A 24,412-nucleotide genomic window follows, 5' to 3' on the forward strand; every position below is an offset into this window, starting at 1 on the left:
ATCTATTTTCGCATCGCACCCGCGGAGCTACGCAGTTCGGAGCTGCGCAGCACTGGAATCGTTGTTCTACATGGACTGTTTTAACTGAGGCGCATTTTTAAGGAAGCACAAGATTTAAGGAGGCGCGATTTATTGCGGAAAATTACGATACCGGTGCGCGTAAAAGGCATAAAATGTCTAAAGTGTGGGACCATTTTATGCTGCGTGGACAACGTAGTGCGGTGTAGACACTGTAAAACGGACCCGGCTTACCATTAAAGTACTTTGTCAATTCTACAGCACCTTGACCAAAAATATCCTCACGTAAATACTCACATCCTCTACTACAAGCTATTTTTCAAAAATATATTTTTATGATTGCTAACTAACATTAGCGCTTCTTAGAACGTACATTATTTGTAATTTATTGTGTTATGGGTCGATAGTGACGAGGCATGATAAGCAGCAAGAGAGCAAATACAGCCAAGAGCATGCACGCTACACACACACACACACTTTTTATTTTCTCTTTATTCTCAGATGGGTTATAGCAGGGGTACACCCCTTTTTCCTTTTTTATTAAAATAAAACTAAGGACAAATAGGCTAACCTATGTTTGTGAATTTCCATGTACATCATGAATGTTTCACAGAAAGATTGATTAAATGGGCTTAGTTCTGGAGCCAGTAACCCAAAAGGTTTTAAGCTTTGATTTAATAAAAAAAGTCTGAATAAAAAGCTTTTTTTGTGCAGAATAACAGCCAATTGCTTGCTCATTTTAAGAGGACACAATCGATATAGTTGTTTAAAAACACAAAAGTAGGATTTATCCGGTTACTCGATTTAATCAAAAATTCGATTAAAATAAAAAAAAAAAAGATTCCAAAAATATTCTATAGTTGCAGCCCCAGTTGGAATTAAGGTGGAAAGTTGCTACAAATAGCACAATCTGTGACTGAATTAAAGTGACAATTGTTACGTGTAAAAGGTTTTAAAATGTCTTAAGGTTCTGGTTCAAATACTAGAGTGGCAGAGTATTTGCTGTAACTTTGGAAGCACCTGCCAACTGAACCAATGCATTTCAGTCTTTAAATCTTACACGTATGTGAGTGATTTGTTTGATTTTAATTCCTTCATTGGTGTGATTATTATAAAACATGTCCACAAATCCCGTGTTGATTTGTGGACAAATGCTATATGAATAAAAAATAATTACATAAACAAAAAATACATAACTGAGGTATTTTGGCAAAGCTCTTACCAATAGGCTCATTTTGTACTCAGCGACAGGGCCAACAACGAGCTTTTTAAATTTAAAGTCTCCTGTCACTGTCAGCCCAAATCATTAAAGTTGCAGCAAGCTGAGTTCCTCTTCAATTTGAAAAGGCCCAAAACCACACAGAACAAATCTCTCAAATATACCAGCAGTCAGGCTCCCCCTCAGCACTATTTTTACTGGCTGTGTGTCAAACTCCATTCAACTGTGTACTTCAGAGTACAGTTAAGAGCCCAGAGCCAGAAGACGGGACATTATCCAGGCTCTCGAACAAGAGCCAATTTATCCTGACAAACGTCCCAGACAGCTGAGTAGGTTGAATAAAAAGTAGTATTAAACTTACCAAATGTGGTAATGAAGGACCCACTAGCATACACATTATCGGTCCCTGACTCTGGGCAAAGGTAACTTGATTGTTAAGTCATCTGAGCACTTCTCCTGACCTTCTGCCCAAGGAGCCTGTAAATCAATTAGTTTTTACCAATAAAAGCAGGGTCATGTGAAAACCGTGGCGCCCTGGTCACGGTAAACAAGATTTGGCCACCACCCTACAGCTGCAAGAAGACAAACCCCCCCCAACCTTTTCAAAAAAAGGTTTATTCCAATAAATGGAATTCTTTGGCCATTTAATCCTGAATAGTCTTAATAATCTACTGCCTGAAATCAGTGTTTCTATTATAGCAATGCAGCTATTGGTAAAATTCAAATTTCCCACATGCAATAAGGCGTGCAAATTTCCCATGTTTCCACACAGCGGAGGATGTGGTGGTCTTGCAGGTAAGGAAGCAAACCCATAAATAAAAAGGTTGCAGGTACAAATACCGAAGGTACCGCAGGTGTCCCCCCTTGAGCACCTTTTATGGCTACCCACAGCTCACTAAAGGTGATAAGTTAAAAGCAGGGGACTTGTTTCACTGCGTGCACTGGGCGCTGTGCTGTTGTGGGACACCACAGTTTTTGTAACATTGTTGTATAAAACATACAACTCACACACGGCACTCTGATCGGCAAGAGGTTTTTACAATGAAAAAAGAAACCATAATTACTGCAAAAGCCATTTTAACAAACCTCTAGTAGAGAAGTAGACTATGACTGAACAGTCACAAGAGGAGAGAGATAGAAAACTGACAGCAGTGCATTTAACATAAAAAAAATAAAAAAAAGAACATAAAAGCAAGAGCAAGGTTACATACCGGGCGGTGTCACATCACCCCAAGTGTTCGAAATAACACCACTAACAAGGAACTGATGGATATCAGTAGACCCCAAATAGCTGAGGGTGACAGAGAGAGTTCTCATGGCTGAGGAACTGAAAAATCTACTCAAGTCACAGTAACTTCTCAATAACTAGAAGCAAAAAACAATTGTACACCAAGGGACAGGGCAATAACAATGTTGTTGGTGGCTTGGTAATAAACCGCTCATCACTTGGTATTTCAGGCGTCTTATCCTGTGTAATACATTTAATAAAAATCTGACTATGGGGTTATTTAAATGTTGAATATGGATATGGACAGAGGCTTAAAAAAAAGTTTTGGGAAAGCTTGCAAAAATGACGTTGCCAGTTTGAAACATTTGAAATTAATGTACTTATTTTTGTACATAAATAAGACAGCCTTCGTGGTATTTTAATGGACCAATTCATTTGTCATTACAAACATTAGCCATAACTAAAAACTGATGAATATGAACTGGCACAGAATTGAAGGAGTAATGCAATGTAATAAATAAATAAATAAATAAATAAATAATTTTTTTTGGAATAGGGGGCGCTATTTCCCAAGAAAACTGTTTAACCAAATCATAGGAAACTGGGAAATCTACAGAATCGGATTTCCCAATATTACCAGTCTTCTTTTAACCGGTCGGGGCGCTAACTAGCGTGTTTCAGCAACAGAATGCCTCATCACATTGTTCATACTCAGTTGGTAATTTTAGTAGTTCTGCTTTTCTCCACACCTTTAAGTGAACGCACCATACCCAAGGGGCCAATCTAGGTTCAGTATGGCACGGGAAGAGAATTAGGGTATTTTGGACGCCAACATCGTAGAGCAACAGCAAGGGATCAAAAGGAAAGAGACGCGAGGTATTCCGAAGCCAGCAGTGGAGACGCCATGATTAATTTATTTGCTCGGCCTGCAAGCCAAGCCTGGCGGCATGAAAGTTGCATGAGATAACAGTAGTGGTGGATGGTGCCGTGATAAAGCTCTGCAAATCTCACGCTGTCAGGAGCGGTGAACAAGCCGCAGATCTTCTCAGAAAGGCCTCCTTGAGACCAGCGGGCCGTGGGCCTACAGATTCCTGACAAGGGTTAGATAAATCAGACAGGCCCGGCGCGTGGGGCAGGGAATAGAGGTTCGGGTTAAACTACGTTGATGTGTGTGTTAGGCCTGCATTCGCACCGCCAGGCATAGATGCTTTGATCGGAATTTGGGAAGAAATACGTTCCCTCCTCCATGCTGTTTACACCACACTGGCTTGTGTGGTCTGAGCGTTTATATGCAATTCTGCTTACATAACGCAAAAAAAAAAAAAAAGGGGGGGGGGGAGATACAAGAACCGCCATGGTAATTCCCTCCAACATGGAGCCCCGGTTTTCTCCAAGTGCATTTGGAGGTGAAGACAGTCCTATTCTATTTAGCCTGTTCTGCTTCGTTTCCAAATATCGAACCGTACTGGCAGAAAGCAGCAGTGGGACCGTATTACGCAACGATCTGGTTACTCCTAAAGGCTGGAAAACCTCAGGACGTGATTCCTGTAGTAAATCCCGATCCCAACTGTTTAAACTTGAAATTGGATGTCAGCAGGAAAAATCCGCACATTTGCTCCCAGCGGCTGTGCCTTCGCTTTATTACCACAGTAAAAATGTGATATTTATGCAGAAGACCGCATCAGACAGGACGCTGCCTAAAACCTGCAGTCAGTCACTCACCAAGGTGGTGGTGAAAAGAGGGATGTGGGGCAATTTAATGGCCAGCTGCACGGGCATTTCGGAAATTTTGATACGCACGGAAACAGCCACTGTGCCTACTGATGCCAAACCTGCGGGTGAAATTGGAAAATTGATGCACCTTCATTTGATAATTATGCACCATGCCCATCAAATCCTCAACCCTGGTATTCCAAGGACATAAGATGAGAGGTGACATGAAAATTACGCTTTTTAGTAGCCTACATTCTGACATGCTGCTCTTTAAGTTTGGCCTTAATGTCAGACCTTTTTTTTTTTTTTTTTTGGTGGGGGGTATTAAGCACATCTGCAGAGCAGCTGCTGCCAGCCCCCTTTTTGGATGCCACTGGGTTAGGAGCCTTGCCTGGAGAAATGCCATTTAATCCGAGCACAGAGATTCCAGACGCCATTAAGCCCAAGATAAAGCCTCCTCCCGGCTCTCCCGTTCGGAAAAAAATATAAAGATCCCAAATGATTTATTGTGCCCTCCCGTGGGGTTAGGCCAGATTCAGGGGCTGGGCCTGTAATTCAATTAGTCCCAGCGCTGTCAGTCCTGCCAGAGCCATGAAAGGAATCACGCCGGTCTCAGAGAGGGGTCGCCGCAGTTAGCCGTCACTGGTCCGTCTCGAACAGCGTGTTACTGGCAGCGCTTTATATACGAACCTGCTTTATATGGCACTTAAGATACACACACCGCCTCTCTGGGCCTTGCGTTAAAAACACACACAGATCTGGTTTTCCCCTGCTGCTTATCTTATTCTGGACGTCCCAGCTGAACACTGCTGCATGGATGGAGCCTGGTGGTCAGGGGATAATGTGACACGGATCGAGCTGCACCGCGTATAGACAGCATCCCTCTCTCCTTAGGTAGGGTTAATAACGTTCCTGCTATATGAATGATTTCATCGTAACTGAGCATTTCGATCCAACACCACTATACAGAGGGTATAAATACATTCTGCACAGCACAGAACAGCCAGGTGTCCTTTGTCGTACGGAAATAAGAGCAGAATTCGATACAGATCTGCTCTGATCAGGTTTGCCTTTGATGCATGATATGTTGAATTAATAAACCAGACACAGTGCAATACTGGCTTTTTAAGGAGGTGCAGCACGATGACAACGTCACCCTGTCACCTCTTCACACCTCCTTCAGACTTGTTATCAATAAACAAAGAAAAAATGACAAACTTTGAATATGTTGTGCTTGTTGGTTCATTGTATGAATCTAAATAACGATTCTCTTACATAATTAACATGTATTTGCAGAATTTGCATCCTATACCTGCCAATACACAAGTTCTGCATTGGAATTATCATAATAATCATCATCATCATCATCATCATGTGTAGACAGTTGATTTATCAGTTTTATAAAAGAGCAGATGATCTCATGCTGAGTATAATTACAGCGATTGTCTCCTGTACAGGACTGTCCCCTCCTTCCTCAGCCTGTACACAGTTCCTTCAACACTGGGCCGCAGCGATCTCTGCGCGACGGTTCAATTCATACACACTAGACCCTACTGCACAGGCCATTTACCCGGACAGCCATTAAATAATAAAGGCAACTGACCTGGAGCATGCCGAAATGGGGATTACCAGGGTACAAACCTGATGTGTGTGGGAGCCAATAGAGGTAAGCGGTTATTTAAAACACAAGGGGTGCGAGGGTGTTCCCCCCCAAAAAAAAAAAAAAAAAAAAAAAACCCACTGGAGTCATGCCATTTCTGAGGTGTCAGCAAGGGAGGTCGCGTAGGCAGTGGCCAGGGCCACCGAACACGACACTGCGTGTTGGGGGCTCCATCAACACAGCTGCCGGCGGAGCCCTCTCTCCGAACAGATGGCCGAGGTGGTCGGGAGTTAACACCGTATCGTTTTAAACTTACCCGACGCATTTCCACCAGGGCCGGGCCGAAGCCGGCATTTCATTCATGCGGTTATTTCAGTAGCGCGCACATGAGCCGGCTGCTCGGCCGGGCCCGGCGCGTTGTCAGATGGCCGCTGGGTTTTTGGCAGCCCATTTAAGACCGGTTCAGCAGACTTGTGGCCATTGTTTAAGCCCGAGCACACTTGCACAATGGCGCTTTTTAAGGAACGGCCTAATCAGTACTTTTCTGCAGTCTATATTTTTCTGCCTAGTGGGCAAACACTTACACTCCTGAGCGCCGTAGAAAAATTAAAACCTTTTAATTGTGAGCTACAAACGAACTACTCATGTCCTTAATAGCAGACATGTAATGAAAGTGAAGTGATTGTCACTTGTGATACACAGCAGCACAGCACACGGTGCACACAGTGAAATGTGTCTTCTGCATTTAACCCATCACCCTTGGTGAGCAGTGGGCAGCCATGGCAGGCGCCCGGGGAGCAGTGTGTGGGGACGGCGCTTTGCTCAGTGGCACGTTGGCGGATCGGGATTTGAACCGGCAACCTTCTGATTACAGGGCCACTTCCTTAACTGCTAGGCCACCACTGCCCCAATACTGTATTCCTATTTAAGCACATTTTTTTAATCTATTCTACTGAACACTTAACTTGTGATATTGTGATCATTACTATGGTCACACATTTGTATGGTGGTATTGCACACAATTTTAACCGAGTCACTTTACACATCTTGCACTAAGAGTTTTATTTTGATCAGGCATCTGCCAAAATTTGATCTTAATTTATACATAGTACTAGTACAACGTATTATTATTGGGGCTGCAACAACGAATCGATTAAATCCATAAAAAATAAAGGAGGAGTCAGCAATGAATTTCAAAATCAATTTGCTGTGTCGTGCAACGTGGAGACATTTGATTATTAAAATCAAAAACCGCATGGTTCTACGTTTCATTTAAAAAACGCCTGTTCCCTGACGCCGCCAGTGGAAGCAGGCAGCCAGCAGTGGTCTGAACACATGCTCAACACGACCACGCGTTACATGGGCTTTTTTTACAGCCTGGTCCACAGACTGGTCTGGTGTAACAGACGTCTGCTCTGACCGCCCGTTTCGCCTCTCACAACAAAACAACGTGCTCGTCCCGAACCGCCACGGAGCAAAGCACCATCCGCACACACTGCTCCCTTTGCACGCTGCGTTTCACCAAGGGTGATGGTTAAAAGCAGAGGACACATTTCGTTGTGTGCTGCAGTGTTTCACAATGACGATCACTTCACTTCTTTCCTCTGCATCCCTGCCGCATTAACACCATCTGAGCGGCTGTTTTCTGCAGCAGGCAACATGGCCTCAAACCTGAGCCTGAACCAGGAGGACGTGGACATGCTCACATTTTTCATTTTTGCATTGCAATGCAAAGTGTCTGATTAAAGGGAGTGAGAGAAAGTACGTGTGCGTCTGCAGTGTAGAGAATCCTCTTACATTTTCTGATTTGTATTGTTATTTTTTTTTTAATGATGTGTTCCGGCTCAGGTGGCACTTTATTTAAAAGTGAATATATTTGGCAGATGTAAAGCATACGTGTGTTTTTTGTGTTAGTCCATTTTTATTTTATTATTCTTTTTATTATTAACAGCTCAAGGAGCAAGATATTTCTGCACTTAAAGATTTTAGTTCTGTTTTTGAATAAAATGAATGCCTATTCTATGAAAAAAAAAAAGATTAATCAATTATTAATATAATCATTGGTTGCAGCCCTAATATACACACACAGAATATTGCTCTCTATAAAAACAATCACATTTAAAGCATATTATTCATATTAAACTCATTTGACCTGTACAGTATATCAACAGGCACTGTTTACTAAGGACATTGCGCTTTTTTGTTGACTTGGCATTCATATACCATGGAGACACACCCCTTGTCCTTCTCCAAACTGATTACCATGCTGGGCAAGAGGATCTCCTGTGAGCTGCCCTCTGATCACACTCCGGTGAGGGAGAACGCAAAGCCACACAGCCTCTCCGGCACATAAATATTTCATGCAAGGGGGGAAAAGTAGCACATCACACGTTCTGTTTTTTTTTTTTAAGAAATGGACTTAACAGGGGAGAAAGGACACAGTGGAGAGAAAAGAACCCTGTCAAATTTTGTGCATAGGGAAATGTGTACAGAGCCTATTATATAAATATATTGGTTTTGTATGCAGGTGCTGGTAATATAATAAGAATACCTTCAAAAAGATTATTTATTTCACAAAGTCCATTCAAGAAGTGAAACTTTTAAAAATGTATACATTCATTCCACAGACTGATATATTTCAAGTGTTTATTCCTTTTCATTTTTCCAGTATCTCAGAAAATTTGAATATTGTGAAAAGGTTCATTATTGAGGTGGTAGTAGCCTAGTGGGTAACACACTCGCCTATGAACCAGAAGACCCAGGTTCAAACCCCAGTTACTACCATTGTGTCCCTGAGCAAGACACTTAACCCTAAGTTGCACCAGGGAGACTGTCCCTGTAACTACTGATTGTAAGTCGCTCTGGATAAGGGTGTCTGATAAATGCTGTGCCACACTAATTAACTCAATTAATTAATCAGCCAATTAACTCAAAACATCTGAAACGGCCTTTAAATGGGCTCTCGGTCTAGTTCTGCAGGCCACACCATCATGGATTTGACAATTGTCCAAAAAATGACAATTGACACCTTGCACGTGGAGGGCAAGACACGAAAGGTCATTGCAAAGAGGCTGGCTGTTCGAAGGGGAGTAAAAGATGTGGTAAAGGGAAAAAAAAAAAAAAAAGTAATAGGGATAACCGCACCCTGGAGAGGGTTCTGAAACAAACCCCATTCAAAAATGTGGGGGCGCGGACTGCAGCTGGAGTCAGTGCTTCAAGAAGCAATACGCACAGACGTAATGTCCTCTGTTGTGTTTTCTGAGGTACAAGGTCAACGCAGCTGTATACCAGGAGGTTTCAGAGCACTTCATGCTTCCAACTTTATGAGATCCAGGTTTCATTTTCCAGCAGCGCCAAAGCTACCAGTTTTAAGGACCACAGTATCTCTGCCAGCAAACTCGCCTGACATTAGAAAATCTATGGGGAATTGTGACGAGGAAGATGTGATATGCCAGGCCCAACAATGCAGAAGAGCTGAAGGCCACTGTTCGAGCAACCTGGGCTCTCATGACACCTGAGCATGGCCACAGGCTGATCGAGTCCATGCCACGCCACACTGCTGCAGTACTTCAGGCAAAAGCAGCCCAGACTAAGTATTGAATGCTGTACATGTTCTTACTTTCAGTTAGCAGAGATGTCTAAAAATCCTCTTTGTCTTGGTCTTAAGTAATCGAGATTCTGAATTGGGGTCTTCATTAGTTGTCTGTTATGATCATCAAAATGAAAAGAAATAGTCTGTTTGGAATTAGTGTATGCATTATACAAGATCCACTTTAGGAATGGAATTGGTGAAATAAATAAACTTTTTTAAAGATTTTCTAAATCATATGACCAGTACCTGTATATGGAACAAAAAAAAAGTATGTATGTGCTACGAATAATGCACCTATCTTAAAAGGACACAGAATGATATTCATCATGATACATGGATCCTGATATGATTATATCATGATATATTTTGTGATACTGTACAGTTCACTGAAAATGTAAAAACAGAGCTGAAATATGAGATGCTGTGATCGGCCTGTCATGCTTTGCAATGTTAAATGTTTGCAGGTTGTAGTCACACGCCAATTCTTATCTCTGCTGACCTTACGAAAGAAAAGGCTTGACAGAAAATAGCGATGTAAAATATTGCAATATATTGCTGTATAGTTATTTTCTAAAACCCCTAAGTAGGATAAAAAAAAATAATAATAACACACAAGTCACTGAAGTTGGTAACCCTGGCCATCCAAAAATTACACAATTACACCAGCCTGGAGACAGAAACAACTATTTCCATCAATATCACCTTTCATCAAAAGAAGAAATCCTGACATTCAGATAGTCTTACAGCATTGAAGCAAAAGAAGGTAGTTTGATGTCATTTAAAGGTAAAAAGAAAAAAAAAGCGGGTTCTCGTATGTCACCCTGAAACAGCCATCGGGAAAATAGTTGCCACAGTGGCCAGAAAGGGCTGAGGTATAGGGTGCCCTGTAACTGGATAATCGGCCATTATAGACAAACAATACAACTGTGGCTGAAAGGCGGCTCAATCAACACGATCCTAGTCACGTGGCCAGGCCTCTCGTGCCTCCGAGACCCTCTCCAGCATGGAGTCAAGCACAGCACTGCACCCTGCAAGCCGTAACCTACCTCGGACCTGCCAGGTGGATTCTCTGCTCTTATTTCAATCAAACTCTACAAAAAAAATTAAAAATTAATATAAAAAGTTGTCAGAGGAATAAATTAGATTCTATAAACACATTGTAAGCATGTCTGGGTTACATGTGAAATTGACCAAGGGGACCCCGGTGGCACCTTGATTGTTTGGGATTTGAACCCACAACCCCTCCAGTTATGAGCCTGCTTCCTTAAATGCTAGGCCACCAGTAAGAGGACAGCACGGGTACACTGATAAAGCCATAAAAAAAAAAAAAAATCGCACACCTGAAGCAGCCCCAAGCAGCACCCAGCTCAACCGTGATACTAAATCCTGCCCTGCGGCTAATGAGTTTCAGGGGGTCAACATGAGGAGCGCGGGTGTGATGGTGCAGTATGAGGGAGGAAGGTACAAAGAATGCAGCTCACGGTATCCATTACGTCGGGCCCTACAGGGCTGCAGCTCTTCACTCATGCTGCGGACTATGAAAACCTACCGTGGTTCATTTTATCCCTTTTAACATGGTTTGGTGATTCTGATTACACGTTATGCCGAAAACACACCTCAAAATAATTAAGAAGGTTAGGCCAGCAATTATCTATTTACATCAAAATGGCCATAAGATGTCATTTGTTCCTTCAGCTTTCTGAAAATGTATCAAATTGCCAAAAATGTATCAAATTGCCAAATTGCGATCAATCATCGACCTAAAACCAAAATGTACCAGAAACCACAGATCTTGTAAAGTCCTTGCCTTGAGGGGTCAATGTTGTGAGAACTACACATCAAGCACCAGTTTTACATTGTGGCTGTGATGGTGACTGAAGTATGTTAATAAGGGACACGAATGGACTACCTGTGCCTTGTGTGCGCACGCGCACACACACACACACACACACACGCACACACACACAACAAAAAGGTATGTCTGTGCATCGAAACTGAATAATGCTCTTATTAAGACAGGATATTTTACTGTTTTATATAGTATGCTAAATGAATCAGTCATCAAATTGAGTGTCTTGTGCCTTGTGACAGTGTGTCAATCACTATATTTTTATAAATATATTTCTTGTAAATTTATATATCAGACGATACAGGACCCTGGTCGTTAAATAAAATGAGCCTCGGTCCAACGTTGTTACCTCCATTTCTGCCAGAAACACAATCTCTCCAACTAATATACGTACCAGAATGAAGCCACACTACTCTCTGCATCTGGCTGAAGGTGCTGACACTTGAGCTGGGAGTCTTTAGCGATCGGGAAGGGAGCGGGGGATGCGGCGTAACTGCTGCCTCAGCACACCGCAGGGGGACTAAGGAGCAAGACGGTTCTCACTGCTCCAGCACGCCAATGCGGCCTGCCCACGGCAGACTGACAAGGACGTTCCCCGAGACGAGTGATACCGCGCTCAGCACAATCCGAATAGATCTTCAGCTGCGATTTTAAAATGTACCGTCACTCTTACCGACGCCGACTACACGACTAACTAGACAAATGCCTGCTGTGGACTCAATGAAGCCGTATTCAGCAACTCATCAACAGCTCATCGGATGTGTTTTAAAGTGTATTATACATGTTAACTAGGGTATTTCAGTTTTTTATTTATTTTTTTTAAATTGCATAATATCCTCTTGATGGTCAAATGCGTCTAGATGCATCATCTGCGGGCTAGAGCTAATATATCCCATGCTTGTACATAAACAGCAGAATGTCTGAATCCCTCACACAGGAGCACGCCATCAGGCTGTGACAGACACTCAGGATAATCAGGAGCTGACAAATGCCCCGCCTCCCCCCAAGCCTTGGCTTTTCAATAAATTGAGGAATGAGCATCAATCTCTTAAGTAGCGCCATCTCCCTCTGGGACCCCCTGCCCATGGAGCTGGACTAAGCTGTCTGACCGAAGGGGGGTGGGGGACAATGCTTGCAATCAAGACCACACAGTAATTCCCTTAGAATGCTCCTTAGAACCGCTGCCAATAATGACAGGCACTTGAGCTTTCAGAGGAAAGACAATTTCTTAAATCATGAAACGGGGGTGGACTAAAAAATTACAAATCGAGCGTGGTAAACACAAGTGTTTACATGTGACACTTGACAACCCGGGTTCCAGTTCACGTGACGCAATTGTCCTGAATGGAGAAAGCCCAAAGAGGGATCTTGCAGTGGGAGAGAGGAACAAAAAACAAATGTGTTTCATGACAAAAAAAAAAAAAACAGGTCACTTTACATTTACCTTTCAACATCAGTCAAAGAAAAAAGAAAACCAGATAAGACAACAGATAACAGCACCATCTAAGTGCCACTGCCACAAGCTCCATAGAAACATTAAATCACCTTTGGGGTGAAGGGACATCCATTTATGCAGAAAATGTCACCGAGCACATCCCCCTTCTGAACCATGCCTAGCAGGCAAGCGACCTGCACGCTGATAATCAATAGCCTCGCAGGGGAGAACAGGACACATGTCTACATTTCCCAGGACAGACCCATGCTTTTTTCTCCCCCTATGAGAGCTTTGCCCCATGTTTATCTGTCCATGCAAGACCTTTTATCTGAAGCTAAAACAAGTTTAATTGAACACTATGCAAACAAATAACCTTAAAAAGGTCCCCAATTATGAAAATGTGACTTAATCTTAAATAATCTCACAAATACGAGTTCCCCCAGCCTGTCTGTGGTCCTGCAGTGGCTAGATAGGTGATATGGGTAAAGTGTTCTTTGGTCAATCTGCTTCACAGTTGAGAGAGCAGCAGCTCAGACGGTTGGATCTGGAATTTGTCCCCTTATGACATTAAAGGGGAAAGGTTACCTCTCGTTTCTCATGCGTTGTCTGCCCCTCCCCTAAAACATTACCTCCACCGACCATCATGGCTTCCAAACATGGGAAGCATTGTAGTTTCTCACTTACTGGTTGTAAAAACTGGGTTCTTTCTATTTATTCTGTGCCAAACATTGTGGTTGGTGAATTGTGTTGACATCATTTCTGCGAATGCCTGTTCATTTCTATAGGCCGCTCTCATCCTGCGTCCCACCTCTTTCCCCTTCATAAGCATTTAAAGCAACAGACCTTGAAACGGCACATCTCATTGTGGGAGTGGATAAAAGTGACTAATTCTGCACCATGGCTGAATTTCAAAATGAGACTTCAGCGACAATATAAGGGGACCACTAAGGCCGATATAAAAAGATTCAGCTGCATCAGGACATTAATCATAGGGTCCTATGATTTTTAAAACACAGAAAACACATTTGATCACAGAATCCAACAAATAAAATGGAATCCATTGTAAAACGGGGAATTGCATATAATTAGCATTTCTGGCCACTGCAGACCGAATGCAGACCACTTGCCCGACTGGTTCCACACAAACTCTGCACAGTTCAGCAAACTCCTGCAAACAAATCAGCTTATTCAAAACATGATTTGCACATGGAATGCACATATTATTTACATGTAAATGGGTTACAAAAGCAAATAGTAGATGCCCAAGCACTTTGTTGTACAGTGACAATGTGATTTGTCGTATTGCAGGTTATTATTTCCCCCCCACCCACTCCATAAATCACAGTTTTTAGGTGAATAAATACATTAATAATGGAAAACATGGACTTTCATAGGGCCCTAAAAAAAAAAAAAAAAAAAAAGGAAGAATCGTGAGATTCTGTCACAACTCAATTTAGCAGCACAAAACACATTCGCAGCTCCCAAGGACAAGTCGGCACGCTGCCAGACAAAAAAAATCACCTCATCACTACATGTGATTCTGTGCAGAAGGTCTGACACACTGCATAATCAATCGCGGTTCTCAAGGCATAATGATTTGGAGCAGACATTCCTTGTAATGTTTAAATATAAGACATCGCTTTTCATTACATTCAATTATTCAAACAGAAGCAGCGTCCTAGCGCGTTGCCATCGCTTTGCTGGAGTAAATGGCTTCTGACGCGGACCCATGTATTGAACTGACGAAGTGCAGACAACATTAAAATGGAAGTGTTGAGCTAAATTGAGCCATGTGTGTGTCTACTAAAAGGCACATCCACATATACTCATCGCCCACTGCTTAGTATCTCAGTTACTTACATAGCTGAACATTGGCTGCCAACAGGAACGTGTGAAGAACTACACAAATTGTACGTTCCCAGTTGTAGTCACACCAACGTCAACAGTGGTGGTTTCATCATTACAAGCGGATGAATGTCATATTGTTGCAGTAATAAATAATTCCACGGTTTAACACGCACTGTCCATTTCAACATTTTTGCAAGATGTTACCAAACCTAAAGCTGACAGCAGGCAGTATTTCATTTGGGGATATTTTTATTACTTGATAGCTGAAGGGCCTTGGAGTTTGGTTAAAACAGTACATATTTATAGTAATGCTTAAACATTAGGCATTATGCAACAATACTCAAATGACACTCAGTGGTTTTTCCCAAAGAAAATTGTGCGATGATATCTGCACAAGCTGGCAACTCCCCTCGCCATGCCACCAGACTTCTGGTCACAATATTACCTTCAACAATCTTTTACGATCAGATTTCAAGCAAACCGCCAGTTTTACTCTTGAGCCCTTGCTTCACCAAGACCAGCAAAACAGTTGAAGAAACCAGACAGCTTCTTTACGAGTTGTTTAATTAGTATTTGGTGATTGTAATTCTGTTTTTGGCAAGTTGAAAGCATTGTGAGGGTGGTGCCTAGGCACCAGGGAAGCCCTGAGTTAGAGTGCTTTGGCCCGAACCAGTCGGTGAGTCGGGCAGTGGTGGCCTATTGGTTAAGGAAGCGGCCCCGTAATCAGAAGGATCGAATCCCGATCTGCCAAGGTGCCACTGAGCAAAGTACTGTCCCCACACACTGTTTGTGCTGAGTGCACAAACAAAATGGCCAGAGGTCGCTATTCGATTCAAATCAAGACTCTTTTCTGGGGTGATTACGGTGTTCACACTGGACCAAGCAAACCGCACCAAGGGGTGGGGGGGAACAAACTTGTTGTGTGACAGCGGCCTAAAACTTATAATCTCAACCCTGTTGCAGGCACCATTACGTTCCTCACCATTCAAAAGGAGGCATCTTACCAGAGACAGATAAAAGCCAAAAATAAATAAATATATATATTTAAAAAATGGATATGCTTCTTTTTTTGTGGTAATACAGTGATTTTCCAAATCACAATACAGATACTGAATATAGTAAAATAGTAAACATCTGTATACCCTGTATATAATACCTTACATAGAATTGCAATCCATTAAATCATCAGATTTAACTGAATTCATGGCTTCCCACTTGTACTTAAATGTTGGGCCGAATGAAGATTATTTCGCCAAATAAAAAGAAAAGCCTCCAAAAAATTTATTTTAAAATAAAATGCACAAAAAGGCAGTAAAATACAACGACTACCATGCCATTAGGTCACACACACACACACACACACACACACACACACACACACACACACACACGGCGATATTGAGGAACACCAGGTCAGATGCCGCACTGTAGTCTACTGACCTACTTCTGGCCCGCCTGTGTCCCATGTCCAACACACGCTACCTCGCTGGACACATTCATCACATTTCCATCTGCCATTAGTCAGCACACAGCCATGACTTCATCAAAGCGATCATATTGCACCACATAAGAGAAGACGCATTGACCGATTACATTTGGACAAAGACAAAAAAAAAAAAAAAAATGTAAAATATGCAGCCAGGGGATCAGAGCTAGAAACTGACATTAAATATCTGGGAAAAGCTGGAATGGGCATTATGTAAGGAGGACTTATCCAAAAGACCTTTTTAATCAAAACCGCTCCAGCATTTCCTGAAATATAAAAAAGTTGCTGCTGCCGTACCCGGCGGAGCTCTGTGAACGGCTTTATAACCACCCAGATGCACAGTCGGACGCTCTGTGGGTCTTCCCTTCATTATTTCTACTTCCGACACACCACAAAAACTCCGCTGGAAAAGTGCTGGCTTTCGAGGTGAAGGAGGGGCGAGAGAGGAAATGAGAGAAGCTCAGGAAAGAAAAAAAAAAAAAAAACCTCAAACAATGAAGCCCAGTCACTCACTCGGCCGGACAAGTCCATCCTTCCCCTGGGCCGAGGTGGACAAACGTGCTGCTCACCACGGTTAGATCATCTGGAAAACGCGGACCTATACAGAGCGAAGGTGCGGCCACCCCAAACACTCCGTCCCCGGAGGAGCGGGTTTCATCTCTCTGATGAGAGAAACAGTGAGCAGCGTGCACCGTTACACACACACACACACACACGACCGTGCGCACACCCAGATTACCCACGGTGCACCTGTCCAGGTCTGGACAAACACCGCCGACACGCACAGCATGTAGAATAGCGCCACCATCACTCGCCCACAGCCTACGTAACGCGCCTTTCACCCAGATCTTCCAAATTACATCACTGCTCCATATTCAGGACAGCTGGTGAGAATTATGAGGTTTTTACCATCATAAACAAACCAAGAAAAAAAAAGAAAAAAAAAGCCAGTCTGGCTCCGCAAAGCAGTTCCAGGGGAGGGCGTGGCCGCAGCGCACACATGTTCTCACAGTCGTGACCACTCCAACAAAACCTTTCACTTCCCAGACCTCCTGAACACTTCCTGGGGACTTCCAACCAGGAACGCTGTGCTGCGCTGCGCTGGTGCACAGATTGTTTCAGATATGAACGCTCTTATTCATCCTAAATCCTGATTGCCCTAATTCTAATTTAAGTGGGAAATGTTCTGGCACAGACTTTTCATAATTCTTAATATTAAGATGTCACTGCTTGCTCCTCCAACTCAGAAATAAGGTATCTGCCGTGTCAACGTCCAATTACATAAATGTAATACAATATCTGGACGTGTTCTATAAATACTCCAAGCACAACAGCAACCTGAAACATCAGAAACAGGGCAAGGTCACTCGACATGTCTCTCCGTCTCACACACACACACACACACACACACACACACACACACACTTATCTAGCATCAGAATCAAAGGAATAACAGGGCTTGCTAATGGACAACAGTTGATCTAATAAACTTCAGCATCTGTCTTTCCTCTTAGGACAGTCCATCCCTCAGTCCCACAGTCCACTGTTCATTCATATAAAAAAAAAAAAAAGAAAGAGGGACGTCCAGAAACATCTAAACTAACTGGATTTAACCAACACTACACTTCTATGTCCTGTTTCAATTGAAATGCACTCAACACAAAAGGGCTTTATTATTTCCTACTAAATAGTAGAATAAAACTTAATCTGTAAAATGGATTATTACAGTGGATAATAGTGCAATTTGGCTACTTAACATTTGACAAAAGCTGATTATACTCTTACGATAAGGTTTAAAAGTGTGTTCCACACTGCTCCCACCCACTGCTGTTAATAAAACATTTACATGGGCGCAAGAGAGCACTTCGGGGGGTGACTAGGACATTACAGTTTATACTCCAGGACGCACAACTCATCTATAGCACTGCCTTTTTGTGGAAAACAGCATACCTACTTTTATCCTAATCAAACGTAAAAGGACGGAGCACTACATGGACCCACCCGTACAAATCCAAACACCGCTGTGGTAATGTCTTCTTTAATGGACACCACTTGAGAGACGGCATACAGATTTAATATACATTTTTTTTTATATTAAAAACATGGTTTTAATATGAGACTACTTTAGAGGAACTTACAATGAGACGTAAACTGATAGCACTTACAGTTATTATTATTACTGTACGGGGCAGCAGTGGCCTAGCGGTTAAGGAAGCGGCCCCGTAATCAGAAGGTCGAATCCCGATCCACCAAGGTGCCACTGAGCAAAGCACCGTCCCCACACACTGTTCCCTGGGCGCCTGTCATGGCTGCCCACTGCTCACTCAGGGTGATGGTTAAATGCAGAGGACACATTTCAATGTGTGCACATGTGACAATCACTTTCAATTTTTATTTATTTGTATTCTCTTGCATTTCTTCCTATGCAATACGGCGAAGGCTACATTACAGGGTGAAGACGGGGTTCCAGCCTCACGAACAAGACCAAAAATAACGTTCAGTTCACGTCTTTAAACACGTCCGTGGAAATCAAGCCACGACTCCCAAAAAACATCCCAAAATGACGCTCTACTTCCGCGTTTAACCCCATACACTGCAGGCCAGTTTAATATTACCCTCTGCCGCACCCCCTCCAGAGGCTTTACTGCGCGGCCCTACTTTTCATGGCTGTCGGCCTCGCGACAGCAGGACGTGTCAGCGGACCTGAAGCACTTCATCAGTCGCTGTTGGCAAGCGCGCCGCCGCATGTACGTCCGCGCCACTCGCCGTGCGGCGAGCTAATTATAACGGTGCACATGCGAGGGCGGGCGGGGCTGCGGAGAAGTCGCTGGATTCGCTCCCGGGCGGCCGCAGGGTTAACGCCGGAATTTCAGCATGCATTTCAGAGGACTCACTGGCGGTGTACAAAAAAACCAACCTGCGGGGTCACTTGTGATCGCAGGCTGTTTCATAAACCATTAAAGGTGCGACGGGATGGAATTACAGATCTTTAAAAATCCCACCGCCATCCTTATACGAGCCATATAAAAGAACCTAAAAGCAGAAACAAGGATGGATCATGCACCCAAACACATCGGGCCTTAAATCTCATCATTATCACCACCATTATTAATATTATTATTTTTAGGAAGGGAGGTTTCTCGCCGTGTTAACCTTTATCCCTCTTGGCACATGTCAGCCCGACTTCAGGAAAAGCCCTTTCAGCGGGAAGCCACTGCCACTTTCATCCATTATTGAAACCTTCTGCGCCAGACACCGCCGGCACGTAAAAAAAAAAAAAAAAAAAAATGTCTGACTCGCTGGTGAGGGTCAATGTACTACCTGGGGCTTGAGATGGGGGGGCACAAAAATATAAAGAAGAAAGACAGTGAAGTGATTGTCACTTGTGCACAGCACACTGTGCACACAGTGAGATGTGTCCTCTGCATTTAACCTATCACCCCTGGTGAGCAGTGGGCAGCCATGACAGGCGCCCGGGGAGCAGTGTGTGGGGACGGTGCTTTGCTCAGTGGCACCTTCAAACCGGCAACCTTCTGATTACGGGGCCGCTTACTTAACCGCTAGGCCACCACTAGCATCCATTAAATAACATTTTAGGCGTAATGGACCAAATGCAAAAGCACAATTTAACGTCATGACTGCCAAACGGAGTCCATTACAGGAGAGTGGCGATATATAAACAGATGGCTCGACACCAAATGTCACATGGCGAGAGCAGAGGCAAACCGCTCCTCTCAGCACACGGTCCCACTTGCCGGACATCGTCGTGTCTGTCTCTCCGGCAGCTCCGCGTGGGAGACCTGCGCACTTCCCGGTGACGGTCACCGTGACCAGACAGACAGCCAGCAGCGACTTCTCATCCGGCCGCGGCCGTTACAGGTGCAGCTCGGGTTTCACTCGGCTTTCATTGATTGGCTGACGCAGTCTTGTTAGATCGAGTCCCATTGATTGTTCAATTGAACGTTTGAAATATTTGTTGGTGTACAAGATACACCGGTAAACTGATGGTGATTCTAAGCAAATTCATAGGTTGTGAGGTCACGCCACCTTCAGATACCAAGCAACAGCAAACACTGCATTGGCTCCCTTACGGATGAGTGGTGCAGTGGAGGCCTGGAGTGTAAGGAAGCGGCCCCGGAATCGGAAGGCTGCCGGTTCGAATCCCCAACCGCCAAGGTGCCAGTGAGCAAAGCACCGTCCCCACACACTGCTCCCCGGGCGCCTGTCATGGCCGCCCACTGCTCACCAAGGGTGATGGTTTTAAATACGCTGTGTCGCCGTGTGCTGTGCTGCTGAGTCTCACAATGTCCATCACTGTGAAGGTCCTTCCAACGTTTCACCCTTCCTTTCCGTCCGAACGTCACTTCACTTTTTATAAAAATACTAGTACACTGAATACAAGTTTTACAGGACGAGCATTGAGCACGATGATGTATGCTACTTCCCCGATGACTGTACTGTACCCATAATTATTATTAATCCTGTTGGGATGGAAGGAGGGATGGAAGGAACGCAGGGGTGTGAAAATGGGTTGATAACACGTATTCATGTCTTGGTGGCTTCTGTAATCCGGTGGTCCTCGTGCTCCATCCTGAGGGGTGTGGCCCGAGCTCCGCGGAAAACACCACCGGCGTGGAACGGCGGGATCGCGCCACACCTCGCGGCGGGAACCTCGACTTCCTCCATTTCACCACCCCAAACAAGTAAACGAGCAAAGAAGGGGGGGGAAAAAAAACAACAAAACGCCCACGGCCACTCGAAAGCAGAGCGACGCCTCTGCGTCAAGCACCCCCCCTCCCACTCCCACTCGTGTCAGCTGACCTGCGCTAATAACAGCAAAAGTTGCTGGCGGCGAGAGGAGCCCTCCACGCAGCCGCCGTCCATCCTAACGGTACCTCGTTCATACGCCGACCCACTCGCGACGCTTCCACCCCCGATGGCGGAGGATATTGGAAATAACGAGAGTGAGATTAAAAATCCGCGGGTGGGAAATATGGCGGCGTCAAATGTCGCCCTTTAGCGAATGACCCCGGCGATCGTGCGATTGCGGCTGCAGACGAAGGCGCGGGGCGCTTCCACGCGAACGCTGACGGGATTTTCCTTTTCCCGGGATCCCGGTCGCGCGCCTGGACGCCAGCTCCGCGACACGCGGGACTTCTGGAGCGCGTTCACACGGGAACGAACACATCGCGAAAATCAACAGGCAACCAGCAAACCGGCCATTCGCGACGCGTGCAGAAATCCCGACACACGAGACCAAACCCATTCATTCACCCTCTCACACCGACCCGTGGAATCACCGACAGCGCGTGCGCGGCCGCGGCGACGCCGCACCGAAAAACCGTCGTTTCGGACACACCGCGACCAGCAGCCGGGCCGGAAAAGCCGCGAGTGAAAGGCCCACGGTGCCTACCTGAGATCCAGTCCTCGTGCCTGCCGGAGGGATGAGTGGATGTGGGAACAGCAGGCTGCGGCCCCGCCTCTCCGCTCGCAGGCCCCGCCCACGGCCGACGGCGGCCAATCGGCGGCCTCGCTCGTTTCAGCCCAGGGATTTTTAATCCTTCACAAACAACCGAAATGCCGACGAATTACTCGCGTGCAGCGACGCTCGTTCTCTCGAAATCTGCGGATTAAAAAAGGCCACGTGGTTCTTAAAATAAAGATACTCGTCGTTTTACTAGTTACGTGCGTGCATAATATTATGTGTACGTTCTACAATCTCCCAAAAAATATAATAATAATCCTGTGGTCTTGGCTGTGTTAACTTTGTGGCGTACATTTTTAAGAGAAAAAAATGATTATTATTTTTTGGTCACGTGTTTCAGTGTGTTTGTATGTGGGACATGTTAACATGCTGGTCTGGTGTCAACCACATTCTGAAACAGTTGTTTATGTGGCTCAGCCATGAATAAGGATGTGGTGTCGTGTCCTGAAGATATTTATTAGCCTCTGATTTACCGCGAAATAACACTAGTTGTGGGAGTGATGGTCATGAAATAAATTTGTGGCAGTCAAACGGGGCGTGCCTGCCCATGCCACCTCTCCGATCATTTCTTCTCCTTTCTACCCTCTCCCTCCTTTTCTCCGGGCGGAGAGGTGCTCTCCTGTCTGGGTTGAAATCACCAGTGGGGAGGAGCCGCATGCCACAGTGATTTTCCTCCACAGCAGATTAATGGAGCCCAGGAGAGCGGCCTGTGTACTGGAGTGCTACCACTTGCAGCAAAAAGTTGCAGAGGAGGAAAGTGACAGAGTGAAGTGATTGTCATTGTGATTCACAGCAGCGCAGCACACGGTGCACACAGTGAAATGTGTCCTCTGCATTTAACCCATCACCCTTGGTGAGCAGTGGGCAGCCATGACAGGCAGGAGTAGTGTGTGGGGTCGGTGCTTTGCTCAGAATGAGAAGGGACGCTCGTTAAAGGGGACAGAAACCATCTGAACCATCCCAGCACCTTGAATTAGGTAGATCTGCATTTGAAGGATGTGCGTATTTGTGCCTGGCTGTGAGTTTTTAAGTGAAGTGATTGTCATTGTGAAACACTGCAGCACAGCACACAGTGACACAACAAAATGTGTCCTCTGCTTTTAACCATCACCCTTGGTGAGCAGTGGGCATCCATGACAGGCGCCCGGGAAGCAGTGTGTGGGGACGGTGCTTCATTCAGTGGCACCTTGGCGGACCGGGATTCGAACCGGCAACCTTCTAATTACGGGGCAGGTTCCTTAACTGCTAGGCCAGAACTGCCTGTAGATTCTGGATAAGGGGAAGAATTTGAATTAAAAATGTTTAGAAATGAATTTACAATATTAATAGTCGATGTTGATGTTGTGTATTCATGGTCATCATGAGGCTGCTGAAACCGGATTTAGTTTCAAGGCTGAAAATCTAAAGTAGGAGCAAGTCTTTGTCCTTGCAAATGGCCATGAGTTTGATGATTGTGACTTGTTTCTAAAAGTGCCCAAAATGGCACAGAACAAAGGCCAAACACAGCAAAGTGTCCTGGATCTAATTCAGTTAAGAGAGGCTGACCTTCAATGCCCCTGTAATGTAATGTAATCTGTATAGTTCCTGCTCTCACTAATACATCACTTAGTCTGCGTGTCTGGCTCTGAGACTCAAATGTGCTGAAGTGCCGCCATCTAGTGGTTTTCTTTAGAAATACACACACTAGCCCATCAATCATGTTTAATTACCAGCGTGACGTGAAAGGAGGACCACTGTGAAGTTGTCTGGAGGGAGCAGAGTCGATACCATAAGGCAAACTCCAGACACATGACTCTCATTACATGGCAACCCTCTGAGTTTATTAAAAGCAGGCTAGACACAGACTGTTTACTTTCACAGGGTCACTTACATTTGGTGCAGGACGCATATTTTGTGTCAGCTTTATGGTACTGGTTTAAATGTGGAGACATATGGCATGTGATCATCTGAACAGGGGTAACAGTATTAAATGAGAATATGAAACAGATGCCTGGGATGTCCCCTCTGGCTTTATTTGCTCACCACCCATTGTAAAACACAACGCTATAAAGTCAAAGAGCTCTGGAGTAGCTGCCACCTGTTGCTGATAAAGTGCGGCTTACATTTTTCAAATTTAACATTCTCAGAAAATCTCATTGATGCTTTGAATGCTTAATTTTTGCAGCCTCTCAATGTGTCATATACCAAACAGCCAGAGCATTAAAGCCTCCTAAAAATATATTACAAATATCTGGTGGATTTGGAATCCAAGTCAACATTTCTTGCACCACTTTTAGCCACATTTGTAGTGTGAAAGGACATGTCACCATGCTGAAAGAGGCCACTGCCACAAGGGAGTACAGATCACCATGAAGGGGCCTCCACAGCAATCTTTGCATTGGATGTACGGGTCAAAATCCAATTTCATCCCATCAGGTCACCTTCTTCACTGTTCCACTGTCCATTTATAACACTCATGTGTGTATTGTAGGTGAACAGGGTCTTCTGTGCCCATTATTAAGGTTTTCTAATGTACTCTTCACCCAGCAACACCCCATTTGTAGTTTTATAGACACTCATCTATATCAAAGTCTCTCACATGGTTATGATTTTCCACAGATTTTCCAGCTGACATTATAACAAGATACTCAATATTATTTACTTCAACTACAAGCGATTATAATGTTAATGCTGACTGGTGTATATGCCTCTGCTGATGCACTATTGTCTTCTTTAATTTTCTCAAGGCACAATTTTCCGCCACAAGAGTGTACTCTTGAGATGTTTCATACATAGGGAGAACAAACTCAGTGCTGAGAGTTCAGAAGCGACCAGTTTAAGCCAGTAATTGATTTTACTTATGCTTGACTAATTTTACTTTTACTTTACTTGATTTACTTGTTTAGATGCTTTTTCTTCTTCCCTACATTTGGCAAAAACGTACAGATTAGTTACAGAAA

General features: G+C 44.3%; 1 pseudogene; it reads right to left on the bottom strand.

Annotated features, from left to right (window-relative positions):
* The window catches only part of LOC114766749 (talin-2-like), a 100,835-nt pseudogene extending 79,415 nt beyond the window's left edge, over positions 1-21,420 (bottom strand).
* Positions 21,421-24,412: the final 2,992 nt, after the last annotated feature.

Source organism: Denticeps clupeoides, chromosome 17 (assembly GCF_900700375.1).
Source record: "Denticeps clupeoides chromosome 17, fDenClu1.1, whole genome shotgun sequence".
Classification (NCBI taxonomy): Eukaryota; Metazoa; Chordata; class Actinopteri; order Clupeiformes; family Denticipitidae; genus Denticeps; species Denticeps clupeoides.